Source organism: Chamaea fasciata, unplaced genomic scaffold (assembly GCF_029207755.1).
Source record: "Chamaea fasciata isolate MVZ Bird 193981 ecotype frontalis unplaced genomic scaffold, bChaFas1.0.hap1 SCAF_17, whole genome shotgun sequence".
NCBI classification, from domain to species: Eukaryota; Metazoa; Chordata; class Aves; order Passeriformes; family Sylviidae; genus Chamaea; species Chamaea fasciata.
The window spans coordinates 10,620,083-10,645,035 of record NW_027094102.1 but is presented as its reverse complement, the minus strand read 5'-3'; the positions used below and the strand labels follow the sequence as shown (position 1 = coordinate 10,645,035).

Here is a 24,953-nt window from a genome sequence, read left to right as displayed (position 1 = left end):
GTTTTTAATAGCCCTTGTAGAAAATCAAAAAGGAGAATCAGCTGTACCTCAGAAACTTGTCTGATAAGGATGATATAATGCAGGGCATTAATGCAAACTTCAGTGTTACATACAGCTGGAAACAAAACCGAAAAATGATGTTCTAAATAATAAAGCAATATTTGACTGTTTAAAAGCCTCACAGTATGAAATTTGTCAAAATTTGACTCTTACGATTGGCCTGGGGAGGCAGAGCATGGTAATAAAGCCCAAATCTGAGAGGCTGATGCTCTTGCATCAGAATAAGTGGAAGAATTAATCACTTCACTTGCATTTCCTCTATGACAGCTGCTGAGTGCAATATGGGGAAAGTGGTTTTTAATTTTTGGATTCTTTTGGCTTCTCCCCTTTAAGCTGTGTCTGAAATTGGAGAGCAAAGTGGAGAACCGGGATCAGCAGTGCTGGGTAGATCTGACTGCAAAAGTTTATCTGGAAATTCTGCTTAGCATAAACCAAGCTCCAGTATGTAATCTGACTTTGGGCTTTCTGCACTGGGGGATTCCTCATCTCAAGGATGGTCACGAGTGGAGGGGCATGAAAAAAATTTGCATCTGTGTGCTAAAACTGAACTCCTGGCAAGCTTCACATGTAGGGTAAGTTGGTGTCAGCTCTGCATCCCCCTTACAAGCCCTGTGACAGAAAAAGACAGTTTGTCTATGCCAAGCTAAAGGAGTCAGTTGTGTGGAAATGCAAAGCGAGTCTCGTGACTCTGATTTGTGCAATGCAATCTGAGCATCCCTCATTTGCTTTCAGTTTGGAGGCTGCAGGATGTACTTTCTCTACCTATGCTACTGTGAGGAATCAGGTGGGAAGGAGAGGCTCTGAGATCTTCACTGTGGCCCCTGAGCTGAGAACCTCCTGCCCTTAAATGTTTTGTTAACAAAGATAGAGGCAGCAAAACACCTGTAGGGGAGAAGCAAAATGTAACTAGATGTGGTTAAACACTGCTTTGAAAAGATGCATAAGAAATATTTGGACTTGGAAGAAAACCTTCAATCTTGAAGAAGAACTTCAGTTCCTTCCCACTGGTCACCTTTATTTTTGAACTGTTTTACTGGGTTCTAATAGGGTGGTTTTTGGAGGCTGGTTCAGTTAGACATGGAACTATACAACATTTTCAGCAATAGTATGTGGAATTTGGACACTCTGGGACCTTGGAGTGTAGGATTGTGAAAGCAAGTTTCCAAAACAGTGGGTTTGGAGTGAATGGTTTCACGAAATGTACTTCAAAAAAAGCACCCACCAGCTATCTTTTGGGATCATTGTCCCATTCGGGTCTTCAAGACTTTTTTTTCTTCTCTAACTCCAAGAACAAAAGAAAGCTGTAAGGATGAGCTCATGTGACTGTCAGCACCATGGTCCGAAGCACAGGCCTAGTTTGCTTTTATGAGGTAAAGCTGGACTGAAGCAACAACAGCAGCAAAGCACCAGAGAGCTTTAATTTCCCCCAAGGCCCTGCCTGGGCTGGATTAGAAGTGGTGGGACTCATTAACTTCCACAACAGCTCTGTGCTCATTGTTGAGAGCAGTTTCTGACCTGCTGGAACTGATTTATTTTTTGCAGACCCATTTGGTTGTCCACCCAAACTCCAGAGAAATCTACTGCGCTGTGGTGCCCATGGGTGGCTGGGATCTCTCTCCATGCCTCAGCTTTGTGTGTTGATGGTCATGAAAGGTGGCTCTGGTGGGCATCTAACACCATGATGTGAAACCCAGTGGGATAAGGGGCAGATAAAAGCCTGTTACAGGCATTTATCTACAGCTGGTAACTTTTGGCTGAAGGGAAAAGTGTTGGTGGTACCAAAAATTGGATTTGGCCCCATTGGTGCTCTGACCTGGGCTACCTATCAGGTTTATTTGTGCTTCCATCCTCATTGTTACACTTGTTTACAAATTGCTGGTGGAGTTTCCAGTGCAGAGAGGAAAGAGGTGCTCATAGCAGCAGCATTCCTACTGGATGTGTGCAGAGTGCTGTATTCAACACAGGAACAGAAAATGAGTGTGCTACAAGATCGAGCTCACTGTGGGGCTGGAGGCTCCACCCTCTTGCAAGAGCCAATTTAAACACTTTTATGGGGCAGAGCCTTTCTCCAGTTTTGGTTTAAAACAGTGACCAGACGTGGAGGTGCCAGAAATCTCAGAGCATTTCCGTGCCAACCCTTCAGCTGTTAAAGGACACAGACTTGGGATAAGGCTCAAATAAACATCCAATTTTTTTTTTTTCCTATTGAATGTTTAAATGAATGAAAGGTGAGCTCCTAACCTTCTGAGGTTTCCAACTTATTAAACCTAGGAAATGCAGTAGAGTGCTCCACTCAATGTTTTTCTGTGTTTTGCCTCCCAAATTTCCCTGAACTGCCATGTCTCCTTCCGATCTCTGCTGTGTGATCCTGTCTGCCCATTACTATTGGAGACAAACTGGAGAAAGAAGCTTTCTTCATAAGCAAGCCCAATATTAGCCATATAAATAATGCATCCCTCAGCATTATTTATAATGCAGTAGCATCACTGTGCTGTATCATATGCAATTTCACGTTGCTGTTTTTTTAACTGCTTTCCTGCCAGGCACACCCTTCAGAAAGTTCTAAAGCAACGCCAGCTGCTTGTTTGATATTTCCCTTTCTGGTATTGCTACTAGTTATGCTGAGATGTTTTCATACACAGGGCATAGACAAGGTTTAAGTTACAATACCAATGAGTACAACGTTGTGTAAAATAGCATTGATGTGATAGTGAAAAATGTTGTGAGTAAGAAAAATGGCCAGCGAGCCTCTAGTAGGGTGAGATAACTGTTTTAGGCTTGCTTTTTGGTGTTAATTCTGAGCTTGGAGTGACTTTTAAATTATTTCAGAGTGATAATAGCAGAATATACTGTTCCACTGGTCAATTGTCCCATGTAGACCGGCTGGCTTTGGGTTTATTTTCTTTTTTTAATTGTGAGAGAGAATGCTTTTGTGTCCTGCACACACACTCAAAATCCGGAATAACAATACTGAGTGTTATCTTTGTAAGATCAAATGAAAGCCGTGGTTGAATGTTCCATTTGTTTCTTAATGAGTAGTGTCAGGCTGTGCCCTGTGCTTAACAAAAGCATATGTGCAGATATTGTTCTGTTATGATTACAGTACAATTATATCGTGTCTGTAATGGATTACTACATCTGGCCCTTTCTTGGTTTAGGAAATCAAGAAGGAGATTAGTTGATTAACTTCTGAGAATGCACCTAAATAATTAAAAAAAAAATTCCTGTCTCTATTAGCCACATTCCTGTACAGTCAGGTTTCGGAGAAGAGTTCTTTTAGGTTTTGAATGGGAAGTTGGTCTGGTTTAATATTTGATTTTTTTTTTTCCCCCAGGGAAATGGGAGGGTTTCATGGTTTCTTTTTTCCTTTTTTTTTTTTCCTTTAATGAAGACACTGTTAATTATTCAGCTGTGTATAAGCCTGTTTTTATTTTGAAAGAAACCAAACAACAGTGACAAAGTAAAATAAGAATTAAAGAAAGCTACAGCTGGGAAATGCTGTAGTTTATTTTATATAAGACAATGTACTATATTGCAATAATTTAATCTTTCTGCTATCACCTCTGTGTGCAGCAGTTGTTCTGTTCTACCCGACAGTTCAATGCAAGACCCTCCCCTTGGGAGGAAAATGGGGCGTGTGAAATACAGCAGTGGTTTTTCAGACATAAATTTGTTTTTATTTAATGCACCAAAATCTCAAAACCTTGTGTGGGTAGGAGGGATCAGCTTTATTTTCTGCTCAGATCACTTCACAACATACATCTCTTTTCTCTAATCACCACCTTTTACATGAGAACACATCCCATTTTCTGGGAGATGGGGTAGGAAGAGTCAAAATGATGGTTAGGAATGGCTGGCTGCTCCCAGCCTGTGCTGGGCACGTGCTAGAACTGAGCTCTGGGGCTGCTGTGGAAACTGGAGATGTGGGAAGAGCTTACCTGGTGTATTATATACTAATCATCATTTCAGCAGGCTCTGAGCTTTTATTTTTGGCTTCAGCTCCATTTTATGATCAGAAGCTGGTATTTGTTTATTACTGCTGTTTAAATTTGGCAGGAGATAATGATCTTGAGGAATGCTGAAGCTTTGATTTGTTGCCTGGGGGTCTGTCATGGGTGAAGTTCCCAACAGGTTTGTGCCCTGGCTTCTCAGAGAGAGGTGATAGTCTTGGTATTAACTTGTAATGAAACATTTAAAGTTTGGGCCTATTTCACAAATTTGGTGTTAGAACTTTCCTGTTTCAAAATTATTTTCAACTGTTGTAAAGTCAAAGCACTGGGCTGGAAACGATCTTCTAGGAGTCCTCTTGATCCACAGCTTGACTCAAACTGTACCTGGCTGCTCAGTGTTGTCTCTGTGGGCTCTGCACCTCAACAGCTGCAAGCTGCCTGCTTTTTTCCACATCTTCTCCTTGGGTTTGGCTTCCAATATTCTGATCACTTATTATTGACTCCGAATCCTCACCCAACCTCTCTTGAAAACCTTCCTCACCTGGGCTGTGCACAGATAATTTGATGGCAGAGGACGTGTTTTTTTCTGCTGCCTCTCCTGCTGACTAAAGCCATCACCCCGTGCATCCTACACCATGTGCCTTCTTTTATTTCTGTGCAGTTGTTTCCTTTTCATTGCCCTGGATTTTGATTTTGGGCAGACCATGTTCCGGCAGTGTTTGCTGAGCGATGCCTTGATGTGTGATTAATGCCCTTAGGTGCTATGGTAATACAAATAATTAATGAAGGGCTCTTTAATTCTTTTTCATAATAAATGTTATGTGGCACATTTGAAATACAGCTAAGATGGAGCCATGTGCACCAAAGTAGGCATATCTGTAGTTAGTCTGGTTTATTAAAATGCACACTTTTATTATCAGTAACCTTCTATGCCCCGCAGGCATTTAAAATCCGACCATCCTGAGAAGGAATGGGAAAATGAGTTGCCAAAAAGAAGCTTCTTTCCTGCCAAAAACCTGGTTTGTAGTATGGGGAGGCCCCCACAGTGTTTCTATGTTCTTCTGGCCACCGCCCTGAAGTTAATATGTGTGTTCTCCAACCTTCTGCAGAAGTTTGGCGTGGACCTCCTGCGTGTCCACTCCCATGTGCTGGGACCAGCATGGGGGGATTTAGTTCGTTGCTCTGGCTTGGAGTTGTATTTCAGCAGCCTTGTTACTGAGGCACAAAGCACCAGAGGTCATAACAAAGCACAGAGCCTGTGAGTTAGGTGCTGTTTCCTATGTGCTTTCAAGCTCTTATGATAAAAGCAGATGCAAGTACAGTTCCAGGCTAAGGCTTAAAGGGGATTTTCTGAAGGGCCAAACCTAGTGAAGATACCTGATTTATACAATTTTACGTGTGAAGCTGGGGAAGGTTTTTGCAGTTACAAGTTTCTCAAGCCTTACTCCTCCTCTGAGCGTGAGCAGCTGATAACAAACTGTTTGGCTTGCACAGATAAGAGAGATTATTTTCCTTTCTGTTAAGTAACATTGCAATTCCAGCAGTGCTGGTGTGATGTGATGCTCTGCGTTTAGCTCGTGTTCAGCAGTGTTCAGAGTACCTGGCTGTTTCAGTGTGATTTAAAGCAGGGTAACTGCTGGGGTGTGATCCCTGGCAGTCATTGGAGTAGGGAACAGGAAGCAAAAGTCCCATAGAAAAGCCTTGTCGCCTTCATGAGGAAGGCTGGATGGTGTGGCCTGAAGGGTACCTCCAGAGACAGGGAGAAAAAGCAGAATTGTCTTTCACTTGAGGTATATAACTCCATTTCTCCTTGCATGTACCCACATTTTTGTTGATTTTATCTATTAACTACTTCTAAAAAAGAACAGACACATCCTTTGACACAAGAGACTGTTGTAGTTCTTGGCTTGTGGTGTGACCTGGAGGATCCCACCCGTGCCCTGTGGGATGGGACTGGGCCATGGTTTGCCTTGCTCCTGAGGAGGGTGAAGGCATTGCCCTGGGTGAGGAGCAGGAGGTTCCTGCTGGGCCCTTCGCACGCTTTCTGCCCTTGTCCTTCAACTCAGCTACACAGCATGCATTTGTTTTTCTTTAGCTCCTGGAGAAAACAAACAGTAGAGTCCAAAAAAGACAGGATTTTCTAATCTCCCATAAAAAGGCTATGGAAATTTGGAAGGAAAGGAAAGCGATAGTATCTCCTGCACTGAGAAGGCAATTATGGGTTGTGGGAGGAAGTGTATAAAGCCTTATTGAGTGGAGATGGCTGAGGTGGCTGCAGGGGCCTGCATGGTGTGAGGAAAAGGCTGGAGGAAACCCTTATCAGACCTGTTATCCTGTCTCTGTCATTCCCATACAGATTAATGAGCTCCAGGATGCCCTCAGCCATGTTCAGACTGGGGTCTGTTTATCCCAAAATAGAAGGCTCTGTCTTGTGCCAGAGTGTCATATTCCCAGGCCAGCAGCACCATTGTGTTTTATTACCCCATTGTATTCAGGGGTTATGTCCAAACTTTTCCTCTTCGCTCCTTGATCACTGTTTTGATGGATGAACTCCATGAGAAAAGCTGCTGCAGGGCCGCTGCCTCTGCCGAGGACTCGGCACGGATGAAAATGGTGCTTGGCTTCCTAATTGTTCTTGCACCAGCTCTAGGCAAAGCCAGGTGGAGGTCTCACCCTTTCCTGCGCAAACCCCTGAGGAAGGAGCGGGATGGGGAGCAGGGGAGCAGCTGCCTTTGCTCTGCCCTCACTGGCAGTGCGGGGCTGTGCTGCCCTGCCAGACCATCCTCAAGGACGTTTGTGGGATGGCACCGGGGAGAGTGAAAGCCAGATTCATGTGTTTGGGAACATCCCCTGCCCTGCTGAACCCCAGTTGTCCTTCCCACCCCGGTGTGGAGCTGCTGGAGCCTGACAGCAGCTCCATGACCCCGCAGTCATTAACGCTGCGGGACGTGCGGCTCCTGCCTGCTCTGCCATTCCCCTCGTGCAATCCCAGGGAATTATCCATATCTCTGACAAGAGAATAGGTTACTAATGCACCAACACAGCTGTTTTGACACTTTTGATGAATAACATTCAATACTATTAATTGGAACAATTGCTTTTCATTTAACTAAATCACTAGAATTGCTAAACTAAATTGAAACGGAATGTAATTTTGCCTCGCTCTCCTTTAATATGGGCCTCTAAATGTCTTCTCCCTGAAGAATTAGTAACTTAATCACCTACCAGTGATAACTGTTTCATAGCCCTCAGCTGGAAGGCTTTCCTGCTAAGCAGTATTGCCTGGGAGTAGAGTGTTATAGCAGGGAACAAATCCCATCTCTTTCCTTTCTCCCCCTCTCTGCTGCAATATTAATCATATTAAAAATGATTCTCTTCCTCTTTCTCTGTTCCAGAAAGATCTTTATAGATCATCGTAATTTCACCCCACTCCTTTTTGCATTGTATCAATCACTTGGCATGTCTAACAGGGTGAACAACAATTATATCTGTCTGTTATGTTAGAGATGGATTTTTGCTGTCAGTGGCTGGGAGAGGGGCTCTTGTTCATTTTCCAATAAACTTGTCATCCAGAGCACACAACACAAACACGATGGGATAATGTGGGCACCACCCTGACCAAGACCCTTGGAAGATATGGCTACGTAGCAAGTGTTCAGCTGCCTTTATTTATTTAATAAAATAGCCCCCAAACAATTACAGCATAAATAATTCCTTTGCATTCCCTTAAATTTATAAATTTGCATTACCTTAAATTTATGAGCTGAAGAGCAGGTCCTTTGGCCAGGAGCTTCTGCACTCTCCAGACGAAAAGAGAGTAGGAAAAACTCAGGTAAATTAAATAAAAGTCAAATAGATATAATTCAGAGCACACTGGATCCCCATTTAGGCTTTGCATTTTTGCATGGGGTGGAACAAAGTGGTCTCGGTTGCAGATTAATTCACCCACCTGTTTTTCGGGTTACAGAATGAACTCAAATCTGCTGCTGGGGTTTTGCCAACATTTCCCTTCGTCACTTTTAAGCTATTAATGACAAAAGGCCTTTCCTAAAAGCAGAGCTGTGCAGATTCCTGCAGGGTTCAAGGCTGTTGTCTGACGATGAGATTCTCTACGTGCGTCCCCGCTGCAACTGAATCTATGTATGTCCCAGTCACATTCCAGTGAATCAAAGAGTTGGTTTTTGCTTAAGTTGTCTGGCAAATTTATATTTCTCTAATGGATGATGCACAGAACAGTGATGTTTCTGTTGTGCTGGAATGCTTTTTTTCTATTTGTCTCAAAAAATTTAGGGTTCTATAGCAAGATGACTCGCTAAAATTAGTTGTCTTTAATTATTATTTTTCCATGTACACCTCTGAAAAATCATCTGCATCTGTAGTCTTTTAGTTTTGAGTCATGTGAATAGTTAATTTACTTCTCCGGGTGTTAGCTCTGTTTCCTGTCAGAAAAATTCTTCCAGAAAATTAACATGGACTCCATTCACAAATTGCTGGTGAATACCTGCAGTTGTACGAACTGTGAATAATTAAAAAGGGTACTTCAAAGTGGATTGGGAATAAATATTCATTGACATTAGAGAAAGAATGTTAGACTAAGTCACATAACAGAAAAAAAACATGAAGAAACAGCTATGCTATTAGGTGCTTGCTTTAATCAAACTGCTGGAATTTCTGTTACTGATCTGGTTTTCCTCTTAGCTGAGTTGGATGAGCAGATCATCCTTGCTGTGGAGTGGAGACTGACATACTGCTTTCCTGCCTGCAGGACAGAACTGCACCTTAGCTGTGCAGCTGGGCATCCAGTTCATCTAAAATAGTATTTCTGTCCTGTTTTTAATGCTCTGTTTCTTATACTCTCTTGTAGCCTGCTTATACCTGTGCTGAGTTTCCTACACATGCCACAGTCCTAAGGATTATTTTAGAGAGGGGATCATGGCTAGAGGTGGCCTAAGAAGAAAGCTCACTAAAGCCTGAAATTCTTCTGCATATGGCAGTGATTTACAGAGATTCATTGACTCACAGTCTGGCCACTCACAAGGTATTTCTAAACATAACTGAGTTTAGACCAGTATCTGGGAGGGGAAAGGGAAGTGTGATAAAGCAAATGATGGAAACTTGCAGCTAGAAGTGTTTTGGCAGCTCCGGCTGGAGCAGTGCTGCTTGAAAGATGAGTACTCTGTGAATTGAGGGCATCTCAGGAGAAGTAAATCTGCCTTCTCCAACACAGACTGAGCACTGGCCCAAAGACCCCGGGTAAATAAGAATCAAACTTCACAACAGGACATTTATGTGGTCATGATTTATTGGTGCTCTCAAAGCCTTTGAACCTTTGCAGCCCTTTGGGGGAAATGGTGTGTTACAGGGGCTTAAATAAATAAATAAAAAATAAGAAGAAATACATGCCTATAGCTACAGGAAAAACCTATTGTGCCATTTGTTCCAAAAGCCTTGACACGTTCAGAGCTTTTTTTCCTGAATTTGACTTTTTTTCTTTTCTATTTTTTTTTATAGGATTTTAGTCAGTCAGCCAGTGCTGTAGGAAATAAAACAACTCTCTGACAGATTCTTGTTTCTCAGTCCCTTTCCCAGCAACTTCCCCCTCTGGTAAAGTGAACTGAGCTGCAGGATTCTGATGGAAAAATCAAACAAACCGGCAGAGCATGGCTGAGAAGTAATAGAAAACTACTTGGATCTCAAGGCCCTGCCAGTACAAGTTTAACGTAGTGTTGTTCCTTCAGCAAATGTCAAATATCCTTTTCCATTTTCTGCAGTGTATCGTGTCCTTGGTTCATCCTCCTGTGAGCAGCCTCTGGTGCTGACTGCTCGGGATGCAGCAGTCCCCTCTTAGCAGAGACTTTCTCTGTACAACCCACCTCTCAGTTACAGAATCACAGACTGCTTTGGGTTGGAAGGGACCTTAAAGCTCATCCAGTCCATCCCCCTGCCATGGGCAGGGACACCTCCCACTATCCCAGGCCGCTCCAAGCCCCATCCAACCTGACCTTGGACACCTACAGGGATAGGGCACCCACAGCTTCTCTGGCACTCTGTGCCAGGGGCTCAACACCCTCACAGGGAAGGATTTCTAACATCCCATCTAAATTTCTTCTCCCTTCTTGTAGTCTTTTAAACACTCTCCCCTTTTCCTATTGCTGTCTGCCTCTGTAGAAATTTCCCCTCCAGATCTCTTGTGGCCTCTTTGAGCACTGAAAAGGCTCTAAGATCTCTCTGAAGCCTTGTCTTTTCCAAGCCCAGTGACCCGTTGCTCTCAGCCTGTCTCCAAAGCAGAGGTGCTCCAGCTCTCTGATCATCTCTGTGGTTTCCTCTGGACTTGCTCCTGTGCTCCCTTCAGAAGGGCACAAAGGGCCTTGGCATAAAATGAAAAATATTAATATTACTGTGGGAGTATTTTAGATATCTTTTTAAACATGATTTTGACATCAGCTGAAGTTCGCAAACTTTTGAGAGAAATGTTGGAACAGTTGAGGCAGAGGGAGGTATCAGGGAGAAGTCTCTTGTGTAATGGGCTCAGCATGGCTCCTATATCCACTCTTCTATGCCTCTGCCAGGAGTCGTCCTTTCTGTGGTTTCTCAATCCTTGGTGTGTTCAGCCTCCTCTAGTTGTTCCAACAAGTTGACAGTGGATGTGAGCAGGGCTGGCTGCCTCTCCCCGGGGATGCAGAGCTGGCTGTGCGCTCTGCAGATGGGCTGTAGCTGGCTCGGAGCAGTGTGTGTGTGTGTGTCTGTACGTGGCTGAGAGCTCTGCTGTGAGTCTTTCCTTTTGGATCCTCCGAGAGCCTCCCCCGTGTGCACTTCTGGAGCACATCCCCCTGTCCTCAGAACACGAGTGCGTGCCGGCGGTTAATGAGAAACGCTGCGAGCTGAGTCCCAGGAGATGATTAAACCCCACGAGCCAATTAAAAGAAGTGTAATTACACAGCAGGGACAAGTTGTTAAACAAGCTAGAGGTTATTGTCCTTCAAGTCAACGTACTGGAACAACCAAGAAAAGCCTACCAGGAAGAACTGGCAGGGCAGTTTTGCTTGGCCTGAGGCTTCATTTGGGGAGGAGTGGGCTAATATAGCTAATTCTGCTTTTTGTCTGTGTTCCTTTGTGATAAGTGCTTAGGGCAGAATCACTCAGCTGAGCTGCCCCTAGACTGATGTAGGAAAAGCTAAGCTGAAATGCTTCCCCAGGCATGAATTCCCTCTGCTGGGGGAAAGGTGTGGGCAGATCAGCCAGCCCAGCAAACCCAGAGTGTGGCTGGCACAAGCTGGAATGCGTCTGAGGCTGTGGGGTTGTTCCCAGCCGTGCTCCAGGAGGAATTTTTTGCAGAGAGCACACTCGGGGATAATATAAGGAGTCTGATGAATTCTGTGCTTTTATCTGCTCCTGGCTCTGCAGAACTTGCAGCATGATGATAGAACTGCTGGTGGTTGAAAAAGGTTGGCTTAACTTTTTTGGCTTGACTTGAGCACAGGGAAGAAGGAGTTCAGAATTAGCAGTTGGTGGTGTTGGAGGAAATGAGTCACATCCCACTGTTTCTGCACACACCCCATCACAGGTGTGTGTAAAGCTAAATCTACCTCATCCTGGCTGGGAGTGCTCTTTATTTGATAAGGACGTTGGGATGTTTCAGCAGGTACCTGCAGCTAGTGGAGGAATTAGCAGAAAATGTTAATTGCCTGTCAGTCCCGTGTGTCCTGACCACTAGGTGACATCATACACTCAGCGTATTTTGTGAGCACTTCCAGTGGGAATGCTCACACCTGACTTGCAAGCTCGCTTTTGCTCATGCAAGGCACAAGCCCATTTTTTCTGCTATGTTTTCACTTGAACTCCGTGTGATAATAATAATTAAAAAAAAAAAAAAAAAACCAACCTGAAGAGCGGTGGATTTTAGCATAGAGCAAATGAATGTTCTGAAAATGAGATGATTTGCTCAGGTAGAAATTAAAATTGTTCTGTTCCACTATTGGTCAAATTGGTGGAAAACCACAGAAATGCTGCATGGATTTGGCCAAGTTCTGTTCTCAAATGCTTATCTATGTAAACTGTGATCACTAAAATCCTCTTTTTGTCAAGATGACTGTAAGCAATAGTTTTTTAAATGCCCAGTGGAGGGAAAGGGTGAGACTAAGCCTCACTGCTCCTCTTACAAAATCAGGGTGGCTAAAGGATTTTGCAATTAATTTTTTTACCGTGCCACAGGGCATGTTTGTTTGTCTGTACATTGAGGCTTCAGCCTGTAGTTAAGAAAACAAATGCCAACTTATCATTAGGGCAAATGTCTCCAGAGGACAGAAGTTTCACTCAGCTGTGAAAAGTGACAGCTGGGGATCCAAACTCAGCCTGGGGAAAGCACCTGTAACCTGCTAATGCCCAGGGGTAGGCTGGGTCCATCGTGGGGTTTTAGTCCCAGCATCCCGACTGAAAAAACAGCTGTCCCTGTTGGAAAACCTCCACAGATCAGCTTCTCAGTCAAGGTCAAATCCTCATCTTTTGTACTTTTCTTGGCCGTTATTTCAGGTGATAGATGCGCTATTGACTGGCAGCAATGACAGAGCTTGGAATGATGGGGGAACCGAGGAATATTCAACACACTGGCACACAGCTAACTCATGCTAATGTTCAATAATCCTATCCTGCTGCTACACTCTAATGGCTGTGGGCTTGATAGAGCCTCCTCATTGAACTGGTGTATTTCTTATGGGCCTGCCCGCCCATCCTTCATGAATTTTTATTAAACAAAACTGTAAGCGGATTGATTTTGTACTCCTTTATTGCATTTTTATTTAATTCCTTTCAATGGTGGAGGCTCCATCATGTTATCTCGACGTAAATCATGCTGGGGCAGCATGCCAAAAAAATAAAAAGACTACAGGATCATACTTGCATCCAGCGTAAATTTTACTCCTATAACCTTTATTAGTGTAGATTCATTGATTTTTCCCAACTCCCCCCTTCTCCTCCTCATCCCTCCTTTTGGTTAGACTTAGGTCAGAACCTGACAGCTCTCTTTTTAAATAGAGGAGGACGGACTCTAATTTTTAATGTTAAATAATAAAAAAGTAGTTTAAGTTGATTAAACAAGATCACTTTTTCCCTCCTTCTATTTTATGCCCAGCCAAGCAAATAGTCATGATGCCAGTAGGATCATGGGCAGTCCTAGCTGTGTTGGCTGTGGGATTGCAGGAGGAGCCATGTTCTGGAGAGCAGCAAGCAGAGGTTTGCTCTCACATAATTTCTCAGGGTGTCTGTCTGAGGTGATTTGGCTTCCCTGCCCTTCTCGTGGCCGATTTGCATTTGTGCAGAGCTGCATTTTCTGTCCTGAATTCCTTCGTGTTGCTTCTCACTGTCTTTGTGGGGTCTTGAAGCTGTCAGCAGTAATAATTAATTCTCTTTTAAGGTACCTAAACAGGAAGATCCTGTGTTATGGACTGACCCTCGTGCCTTTCCACTCAAGTCCACCAAAAAATGAGTTTGAAGACTATCCATAAATGCACCACGTTTATGTGGCTTTCTATAAAATACAGTTGGTAGATAAAGAAGGCACCAGTAGGTGGCATGGGAGAATTTACAGCGTAGTTCCAGCTGCAATTTTGGTAGACTATAAATTGCTAACTTTAATTTTTAAACCACGGCAGTGTCTCCCATAATGCCGTTTTGATTCACTGGCACTCCTAAGCACTGCAGGAAGGGACTCCACTGTCCCTTGACTCGTCTGACTGTGGATAACAAAGCAGAATGTTAAAGCTGGCCCCTGTGCAGCTTGTGTTGCAGGGGGACATCTCTTGCTGCCCCTTGTTTCTGGTTGGTTGTTTTCATGCACATTCCTGATCTAGAAGCAGTTCTAGGTGGGATTCATCCTGCTTCTTTAAGGTATAGGTGCTTGAAATAGTTACACAACATAAAACATAATCAAAAAAAGACGAACTTCTAGAGGAAAGCCAGTTGAAATGGAAACTGGAGATCCCCTGGCTTTTCTGAGCTAATGCCACTTGGTCAGTTTGGGTTAAGGCTCACTAACCTATAGATGGGCTTCTGACCTAAACTGTAGCCAAGAGGCTCTGTCCATGAAAACAGTGCACAATCAGCAGAGATGCATTATACTGCTTCATTTCTTCCCACTAAGATTAAATGAACAAACAGACAAAAATATTTGAAAGCTATTAATGTTTCTGTCTTCGTTCTTCACTAGTACTTAGTAGTGCTAATAATTGCTTGTCACAGTTCCCATGATGGGACTCGTTCAGAAACAAAACAAGAAATGTGTACAAAAAGTAAAAAAGGGTTTGAAGGTAGGATAAGAACCAGAAGGTGATTCACTGAGGGAGAAACACTGAGTAAGAACAATTCAGTGATGTTATGGCTAAACACATGATTTTCAGAGATCATTGAACATCCACTAAGCAGGCAGCTCTTTTTAACATAGCTAAAGTAGAGTCTAAAAGTGTTTAACCACTTCTTAATTCAGTTATGTTTTAGTCCCTTATGGTTCTCTAGCTCTCAGTGCTACCAGTTTATTTTCTCATACAAAGTTGATAGAAGTATTCAGGTTAAAGAGGGTCTGAAATGGGTCAGTAGTACAGCTTGCTTGGTGTTCTGGGCTATCTAAAAGAAAAATATTCAGAAACAAGCCAGGGGCTCTTCAGTGGTTGACACTTTGTACTGTCCTGTCTAGTCCTTGCAACAGATATATTCCAGATCCTTGTACAAACAGATCAATTTGTGGCTGAATTCGGCAGAGGGCTTTTTATTTTAAAATATGAAATGACCAATTGTTTGCAAATATTTCTGGGTCAATTTATTGACAGGGAAAAAGGTACAACATTTTTGAGGAGGGAGGTAGGGGAGAAATGGTGGGACTTCTCCTTTGGTTAGGAAATAGTACATGGCAGAAATAGTCAATCTGCATGGGGTTAATGTACTAGTTGTTTATAGTGGTTAAGAAAAGACTGTTTCTTACAGGAATCACAGGATTAATCAGAAAAGAAAAATGGCAATCGGGAAAGCTAATGACATTCCTGTTGATTTGATTATAACATTAGGGTAGTTTAAAGATGTCATTTCTAATTTTGTTAAAAGAAATAACACAAGTTAGATCCATAGATTAGTGATTTAGAAAGAATGTTTGAAACATCAAGGAGAAAACTCTCAGGCCATTAGAGATGCTCTGCATTTAATGCATGTTTGGGAAGGGGAAATGAATTGCCTCGCTCACGTTAAATTAGCATAGAGGGACTTGGACTGTCTTGACCTTTTCTTAACCTTGTATACTCGAATTTTAGAATGAATTTGCAGGGTTTACCCCATGAGGGAGGAACAGTAAATTGCTGGATTGGGAGGGAAACCAGAATATATATGAAAGTCAAAGTAGCGACTGGAGAGAAAATGGGATGTGGCTGTTTTCTGCTCTGACTTGGTTCACCTTTGCTAAGTCACATCAGGTGTTCAAGCACTTTACTCATTAAAAAAGCTCACAAGTGGAACAGTTTCATCCCTCAATTTTGAGAGATTTAGGAATGTTTTGAAGTACTCTTGTGATGTTGAAGACAATATATCATATGAAAACAAAGCTACAGTTACCCAAAATATTACATTTAAAATTAGTCATTTTGGTGTGAATGGCTTTTAAAATTATGTTAGGCTTTTGCCTTTGTCCTTCTCTGTGTGCCAGGGCAGCAGGATTTCGCACAGGGACTACTGTTTGTCTAATGTGAACCATCTAATTGGCATTGAAGTCTGTGATTACCTTGGGATGCAGACCGATGTGGCCATAATGACAGAAGTTCAGAAAACTTTGTAGGCATCCTTTAGTGGAGGTGGAGCTGTTGCCTTGGCAGCAAGGCTGAAAAGCGACAGACAGGTGAAGGTAGAGCTGTTATTTCTGTTAGAGGAAAAGCAGCGTTTTGCACAGTGCAAGGTCACAGGCACCTCCAAACGTTTGTGAGCCATTTTGCCACATGTGAGATTCGCATCTTACAGACCGCAGTCTCTCATGTTAATGTAGAAATCTCTGTGGATTGAGTGGATTTTGGAAGCTCTTTGCCCGTATCTTGTCTCTCTCTGCCCTAGACTCCTTCTCACAGCGTAATCCCACAGTCTGGCAAGCTCCATAATAAGTGCAGATAGATGAGTGTGTGTACATCTCCATTAACATGACTGTGCAGGCTAATGATGGGGACCTCCTGCTGCTCTCCGCTTGTTTTCTGTTGATTGTTATGTAATGTTCGGCAGCGGGAGGTAAATTCCTCTCCAATTTTGAGGCCCGTTGCAGCATGCAAACCCCACTGTGAGAAGTCACGGTGATTGAGCTTTCGAATCAAGTCCCATGCTGGTAACTATAAATCAGGCCTATTATACCCTGGGCCCGACAGCCGGAAACCTTCCGCGCTGCCTGTGGCACAGCGGAGGCTTGGAGCCGCACCGGAGTTTGTTTTGTAACCGCGAGCACTCGTGCCTTTGAAAGCCTCTGATTGAAATTTGGTGGGATGTTTTTGCTCCTTCAGATAAAGGCCCGAGGCTGCTCGAGGTGCTGAGGGTCAAGCTGATGCTCAGGATGTGCCTTTGAAAAGTTGCTCCTGCTCTGCAGGCTGGGCTGTGGGAGTGCAGGGCTTGGAGTGTGGGAGCTGCTTTCCTGGTGGGGTTTGCTCCAGCTGCTCTTCACTCAGCTTTCCAGGCAGGATCTGTGGCCTAGGGAGATGCTCTGAATAAGCTGCGTTCTCCACTTTGAGGAGTGCGTTCTCCACTTTGAGGAGTGCGTTCTCCACTTTGAGGAGTGCGTTCTCCACTTTGAGGAGTGTGTTCCTCGCTTTAGTGAGGATAAAGTGATGCATGTGGGGTAAGGGAGGACTTACATTGGGGTAATTTGGGTGAGGGTGTAGATGTGCAAAGGCAGGAGACAATGCCAGGAGCCTTCCCAAGCCCTCTCAGCACAGGCTGTAGAGCTCCTTTGCGAGTCCAGCAAATCTGGAAGTTATTAATGTTACTGCTCTGTCCTCCAGTGCAATGAGTTTGGGTTAAGGCTGAGTGGACATGGGGCAATAAAACACAGTTTGAAACAGCTGAGCTGGGTTATTGCATGATTTATTGGGTGAAATTCCATGGTCTTTGCTTATGCAGGGAGAGAACTTACTTGTTTCTAGGGCTATTTTCATAGATTTCAGTCCTTCCATCTTAGGATTGTTTTCACTTGTTCCTTGTCTCAGTGTTTTTGTCAGTGTTACTGAATAAAAAACTAGTCAGTGCAGTGTGTGGAAGAGAGGTGTTTCTGTGAGTTTCAAAACTTCTGGGTGTCGAGCTGCCTTCTGCAAGTACATGGGAAGCAAGAGGATTTCTACTGACTATGCCCTGTTCTTTTAAATGCTAGGAAAAACGTCTTAACAAAATGTAAGTGTTTAATTTCTAATATTGCAGCTATTATCCTCAGTAATAGCCAATCTTTGACTGTTGTCATGAATACAAAGCAACTCAGCATCTCTCTGTGGCCAGGCTTAGCAGATGAGTGAACTCAACACTTGAGCTGCCCAACTTGATCTCTTAGTTCCTGCAGCAATCTCACGGACACAGGTACAGAGTCCCCAGATTCAATTCTTAATGCAGCAGCTGGGTGCTGCAACTATTTTTGGCTTTGTGGAGCTTAGAGAGGGGTTTTGACTTAGGAAGGATGGAATATACAGTTAAAAAGCAAGGCAGTAAAGATATGTGCCCTTTGGGAAGCAACAGTTCCTTGCCATTGGCTTGGAGTTCTTGCACTTTTCCCACTCCACTTTGTACTACTGAACCTTGCAGGGTTGTTATAAAGCTTAATTAATTTATAGAGTACCTTGGAAATGTGTGGCCAGATCCTTAGGTGGTGTAATTTGGCACGAGTCCATTGGACTGAGCAGGTCCATGCTGGCGTATAAAACCTGGGAGTTTGGCTTGTGGGTGCTCTTGCTCAGAAGCATTTTGTGGCCGGGACAAGCCCTAGGTGAGGGTTATATTCAGCTCCCTTACAAAAGGAGCTGGCCACAAAGTAGATCCAAATAGTTGAGTGACAGGCCCCCAGTATAAAATTTGTGGTTTATCCCTGTTTAATAGTCAAAGATTAGCGAGCATCCAGGTAGAGATATATGGTCTAGTCAGCATCTGATGGGCTAATGATGAATGGGAGCTTGAGAGAGGCTTCAGATTAGCCTCACATGCATAAATATCACATGTCAGTGACAAGGACACTGGAGGTCACTGAATTGTATTTGTGCTCATTCATGGCCTTTATAAACTCTGTGCTGCTTGAGTGTGTTCCCTCCAGGACAAAGGGAAGCGTGGTCAGATGTCACTGTAGCTGGAAATCTTGTAATATGTGTTAGTTCTGTGGAGTGCATGCTATACAAATAGGTATTTAAAATATTTATGTGGTCCCATTATTCCCTTTGCCTTCCCCTTTTCATGTTCCTTTCAACTCTTTTCCTACTTCACACTATTTTTAGTAAATTCTCACTTCTTGAAGTTACAAGGGAAAAAAGCTGTCAGATCATTCTGACTTCCCCTTTACAAATGCTAATAAACTCACTTTATAGTGCATTTTCTAGTCTAATTGCAGGTTACACACCCAAACCTTACTTAAGAAGACTTGTAAAATGAATGTTGTAGTCTTGAGTGTATTTTAACTTTCAACAGTATCAGCTAATGAAAACATCAGTCAAGCAATGATGAAAACTCCAGCTATTAGAAAGCCCAAACCTGAAAAACTAAGGTTGACTCATTCAGATAAGACAATCTAACTTAATTTCTTTAGTTTCTAACCTTAAGTGTTCATGTTAACTTTAGAATTAAAAATGTTAACTCTAAAGGCTGGGAGGATATTAATAATTGCTAATGATAACTAAGTTGTCATCTTTGGGATACTGGGAGAGAAGCTTTGATCAGCAGACATGCCCAGGGTACTCTTACTGCTGGCCTTGTCCTTACATTAGGACATGTGGATAATTGAAACCTTTCCACTCTGACTGATCTCAAGCTTCATTAATTTGGCTGTCATTGTGTAAGCTGTTGTCAATTAGCATTGGGGTTTTCCATGTTGTTTATTTCAGAAGCATAAGAATAACAATAAAAGCAATTGCTGGCCCATGAAGCATTTGGGAGTGCTGGGAGAAGCCCCAGTTGTTATGTTCTGTTCTTTGATGTTAAGACACCCAGAGAGCGTGCACATTTGCTGTTGTCCTAGGCAGAGAGCACACTGAGTTTGTGTGGCTTCATCCCAAATCCCCAGAAATTGGTGTCACTTGTTTTATCTCAGGGTTTTGAGAGAATTGGCACTGAAAGTTTGCCTAATGGAGCCAGTAATTACACCTTGGTGTGAACTCAGAAAGAGACCAAAAGCTTCTGGAAAACTCATCAATGCTGTCCTCAGCACCTAAGACAACACCAAGGCTTGGGGAAGAGCTACAAGAGGAAACCTCAGCTGAGCCGAGGACTGGCTGGGATGGAAAGGGGACCTTCATCTCCCTCAGTTGGAGTGTGGCCTGGGAGGAGGCCAGCAAAGGAGTGAGCTGCTGCTTGTTTGCCTCCGAGCAGGAGGGCAGGGCTGGCAAAATGCAGCTGCCAGATTTGACTGACCTCAACCAACCTAGGCTTGCCTGAGGCCACCTGCAACTGGAATATCTGCTTTCTCAGCACACTTATGGAGCTGCAGAAGGACAGAGGATTAGGCAAGGAGACACTGAAAGTGCAGGACTTATGAAATGGTGAATCGTGCTTCCACCCAGCAGATATTTGGAAATTCAGATAATTTGAAAGTAGAGGCAAAATTGCTCAAGCTGTGGTGAAGTAAGAGAAGAATTGGAGTTTGAAAGGAGCTGATTCAGCGTGAGGAGCCTCTGCTGGAGCCTCTGCATGGCAGTGAGGGGGAGATGCTGTGATCTGCTGTCCCCAGTCATGGGATGACAAGAGCTCAGTGTTAGCACAGCCTGGCATAGTGCTGGGATGGCATTGTCCTCCTCCTCTCCCTCTCAGCTCGGGGTTGTACAGAACATTCCCAGTGTAGCTGCTCTGTTTCAGCCCCTCAGGCTCAGGCAAGTCTGTCTGAATCTAATAGATTACTGTAGTACAAATTGTATTGGCAGCAGTCCTGGTTAGTGTTGGGTGCAGCGTGTGTGCTGGAAAGGCTCGTACGGCACACAGCGAGCGGCTCTGATAAACCCACTGCACATTTCTATGGAAATAGGGGTGCATTGTTGTTCTGCAAGGAGAAAAATATATTAATATTTTACTGCAGTGACATCTTGTAAATATTACCAGCATTTGTCATGGTTATTTTTTTTTTCTGAGTACATTTTGTAGCAGTAGGAAGAACAATGTTTGAATGAAAATATACTTTGGGTTGGGAACATCACTGGGTATTAATATCCAGGCTTTTTCTATTTTTCTTTTTTTCCCCCACACATCCACCACACCAAAAAAATTTCCTTTTGAATTAATTTCTTTTGCAATACTGTCTGCAGTGCAGAGTGGTCCTGAAAGAGGGAATGCCTGTTAACAGCATTTCAATATCATTGGGATAACTTTTAATTGATCAGTTTATCATCTGTATTCAAGTAAACATATTAAATATTAATATGAGAAGGGGTAGGACCTAACTTTTTCAGTAAAAGAATGGTATTTTAAAAGAAAATCTGAATGAAGATAAAATACAAACTTGTTGCAAACTTTGGTAGAGCTCCACCTGAATTCAGTTCTGTCAAATCAGAATAAAGTGCTGGATTATCATTGTCCTCACAATATCTTGGTTTGAAAGCAAAGCACAAAAATTTGTGATTTTTTTGGGTGAAACATCCTTGATTTTTCTTTTGAAAGTACATTCTGGTTTTACTTTCACTGTTTTTCATTAAGTATTAGAGTAGAATACATTGGAATCGCAATCAGTTATGGTTTATTTTTGTTTGAAATACACAGAAAACTTAGACTAATTTTATTTATTTATTTTAGCTGTGCTCTAACTGGAGAAGAGCCAAGTTTGGGCATTTCAAAGTTGAGCTTCCTTTTGTTTGGCACAATTCTTGATGGGTTGGTCAGATCCACAATAATCTAAATATTGGTGTAATGCATTCTATGCACCATCCAACATACAGAATAATGCTATTACGTTGTGAGCTCAAGGCTATTAAGTCTGTTGAACTTGAGGTATGGCAGCTTCCTTCAGCAGCTGAAATGAATTTGGCATCACACCAGTTCCTGAGGAAATTATAAGAATGTGCAGGACCCTTCTGCTTCAGGCCTGTGGATCAGAACAGAAGGTCACCACTCATTTACATTGCGGGTGAAAAGTCACTTCAGGAAGCACAAAAACTCTCAAATGTAGCTATCTCCACCCTTCCAGCTGGAAAAAACACCTTTTTTGAAAGGTCTCCATGCTGAGTGTTCTCTGGCTCTATTTCAAATGCAGTCCTGTGTCTAGAGGAAAACCCTAAATAATAAAAATTTTGTCAGCAAAGTGATATAGGCCGGGGGAAGCTAAGGGTCAAGCAAAAGTGAAAAATAGAATGATTAATACAAGAGAGAAACGTGTTTTTTGAGCCATAATATAGGTTATATTTGGTTCCTTGAACTGTGATTAGGACAGTAGCTTACACTGCTAATTGCTGGATTTAGTTTTGGCATCTGTGTGCAGGTAGACTTTTTGAGTGCAAAAGTTTTTTGTCAATGCTAATGGTTGAAGCTCAAATACTGTGTGTGTACATTACAGATCGGTTCCTAACTATCTGCAGCAGACCTCTCCACTTAAATAAACAGGGAAATTCCACTTCTGGCAGTGAAAATAAATAGCAGGAAGATGCAAGCTCCATTGCCCCAGAAGGACAGTGCTGCTCATAATGTGTGCGCCTTTGCTGCCAGAATCCAGCATCTTCTTGAAACCTCTTCAGGTACTTTAATGAGGGTGTTCTCAAACAAAACTCCTCCTTTTTCCAGCCTCAGGGCAGGACTGGTTTACATCCAGCCAGCTTAGAGCCTGGACAGTGTTACCACTCACATCTGGCTGTGTCTCATCATGGCACAGATTTGAGACTGAGCCTGGCACTGGCTCACAACTGGACCTGGTCTAAAGCTCTGGCCCACGCACTGAATGGCTGCAGAAATGTGACTGCTGAATTGCAAGCTGGATTTATCTTTGCTGTTTTGGCAACATCAGTTTTTTATAGCTCTAAAAAGTGAGGGGTTTTTTTGCAAGTGGAACAGGCATATATAGCGTTCTACCTCATTTATCTGAATTCAAACTATGCATTATATAAGTGAAAATATGTTGTATTTCCCCAAGTTACTTGATACAGGGATGGAAAATTTATGTCCTCTCTTAGTGCTAATATGTAACATTTCCTGTGCTTAAATGAGTTGTCTTGATATCTGGAGAGGTAAGAGTTGATACTAGTACTAAATTCAGGAAAGCAAAACATAGCAGGGTCTGTTCTTCAGAAGAATTGAGGGGATACGGAGCTGTAAAAAAAGTCAGCCTGGTGCAGAGCTCCCAGTCCTGGAGCTGAACCGGGCTGATTCCATGGTGTTTTAGTGCTGGCTGAAGGAATCATTAAACTGCTAAAATCAGTTGAAAAATAAAAAATATTTCACCACACACACGCTTCAAACCAGCAAAATGCCAACCCCCAAAGTTATGAGGTAGGGTGGATGCCTATTTTGGTGCCTACTAAGAATGGGGATTTTTTACTTGCTCTCATGGGGCCCATCCCAAGTCCACGGCGTGGGGATTGATCTAAACTACAGGCTGTGCCCTGGAGCTCTGTGCTGCCCTCCATGAACAGCCAGTGTGAAGCACAGTGAAACTGGCACTTCTGGAGTGGGTTTTACTGTCCTCTGTCCTCGTTAGAAGAAAGTAACTGCTCTGAAAACACCATTTTTTCCCTACTGATCATGAAAGGGAACTTGATAATGTACCTTCATGTAGGTGTCCCTAGTTTATTTCTTTCAATTAGATGAGATGAATTCTGTGCTCAGCAACTGGACCAAGATCACAATGGGAAATGGGGATGGGACATAGCAAAGAGACTGGAGACCTTTAAGACTTGGACACCAGGTTGTATGTGTGTCTCCTGATTTCTTTAATGTATTTTATGTGCATGCTGGTTTTGAGGAGTAATATGGAGTGAAACCCAGCAGGATGTGCTACCAGGGCTCCTTCCAGGAGTGCCCAGGCACATCTGGCTTGTGGCGTGTACCTGAGGCTGATCCTGGTGGTTCAGTTGGGCTGTGAGTGCATAAATTGTGGTTTAGAACTTGCTCCCAGTGCAGAGGCAGGGATCACTGTTTCAGGTGCTGAACTTTCCTTTGAAATCCCTACAAGAAGGATGCATGCAATTAAGGGCAAGAGCAACCAAGCTGAGACAGATCACAAACCTGTGCACTATCTTTGAATTACCTTTGTTTTACTCAGCTCCCCAAGGTGGTGTAACCAAAGCCTTTTAAAATATCATCAGTCAATTCTTTAAATAGTCTGATTTTGCCACCTCCCAACAAAAGGAAAAAGGATAACTTTGAAATGCAGAATTTTAAAGATGCCTGCCTCCCTCTCTTATTTCAAAGGAAAGAACAAGGGGGAGCATTGAGGCTTTTTGTCAGTTGGCCCTTATTGAATCGTTGCTGTTTTTGTAGGACCCACATTAAGTGCAGTCCAGGTACTTTGCAGGTAGATACATGGTGCTAAAAGGATTAACATTTTAAATACAGGGGTCAGTCTCTTCCACCCTCTGGATACAAGCTAGAGGTGGTGCTCAATTCCTTGTTAGGAAGGAAAAACTGTCTGACATGAAAGAGTTATCTGTCTCAAATTATCCTGCAAATATCTTTAAGTCTGAGCTTCATTCTAAAAGCATTCCCTGCTCTCTCATTTCACTGGAGACCTGTAAACGTGCTCTTGTGAGCCGGTGTTGCAGGATCGAGTTGTTCTCAGCTGTAACAAAGCTGAAAGGAAGACGGACACCTTCTCTTGTGTGTACTGCTGGCAACGTGCAGGAGGGTGTAGGCACAGTGCTGGGAGCAATGCCTGCACTACAGGAAGCTTTATTTATTGCCAGTGCTGGAACTACAACCAAGCCTTCCTAAAGGTGACTGAATTTTTTTGTCTTTAATACGTGATACTTCCAATGAACAGTTTTGATGTTAAGTGTGTGCTTTGCTAAATTGGGGCCTTGTTTCTGGAGAGGGAACTGTTCTTAAGCTTTTGGTACGTGAAGAGTATTTCCCATTAGATCATAAATTATTTACGTTCAGGTCTAGCAAAATCCCCTCTGATTTAGAGTGATGTATGGGAGAGTCAGACCTATAAACTTAGTCAGAATAATTCTTCTGGTAGATCTGGAAATATTTAAACTCATTCATTTTTTAAAATAGCACTGTAAATTTAAAGCATTTAATTTTTTAAAAACTTGCTCCTTGTGCTCTGTCATATAACTTGACTGTCAGGGATTGTACCCATGAGCACCCACTGCAACATTTGCATGGCACCTGTTCATGATCTGAGAGAGATCACTTTGGCATGGATCTTATAGCAAGCCACAAAGAAATTGCAGGGGGACAGAGCCAAGTGATGGCTTTGGAATGGTCAAAGTAAAACCTGGATGCATGACTGTGAGGACAAGGTCATTTGCCATTAATTCATTACAGTCTGTGTTGTCTGGCTCCATCCTGTCAAGTGTTGTGGACATAATATCTTCTAGAGCAAAGGGTTTTGTCTCTGAGCCTGTTTCTCTCAAATGAAATGGGCATGGCCTTGACCTCACCATTATGGAGCTCTGAAACTGTTAGAAGGAAAATGTTACACCCTAAAGCAAACTTGCACAACCCCTCAGAGTCCCGAGCACTAACGGGAGGTGCCCTGGGCGTTACCAACCTTTGGAATTCCCCCGGACCTCCCCCCAGTCCCTCACAGCTGGATGTCACGCCTTTGGAAGG

The 24,953-nt window shown here is 43.1% G+C and overlaps 1 long non-coding RNA gene across 3 annotated transcripts in view; it reads left to right on the top strand.

Annotated features, from left to right (window-relative positions):
• Positions 1 to 12,766, top strand: part of LOC136298434 (uncharacterized) — a 48,270-nt gene extending 35,504 nt beyond the window's left edge. Inside the window, exons 4-5 of one of the 3 annotated variants that reach the window (XR_010723310.1) lie at positions 8,875 to 9,048; positions 9,522 to 10,332. This is a non-coding gene — a long non-coding RNA (uncharacterized lncRNA). Of the gene's footprint in view, positions 1 to 393; positions 3,976 to 8,874; positions 9,049 to 9,521; positions 10,333 to 12,539 lie in introns of those variants that run through there. The other 2 variants (XR_010723311.1, XR_010723309.1) reach the window with 2 other exon arrangements.
• The last annotated feature ends 12,187 nt before the right edge of the window (positions 12,767 to 24,953 follow it).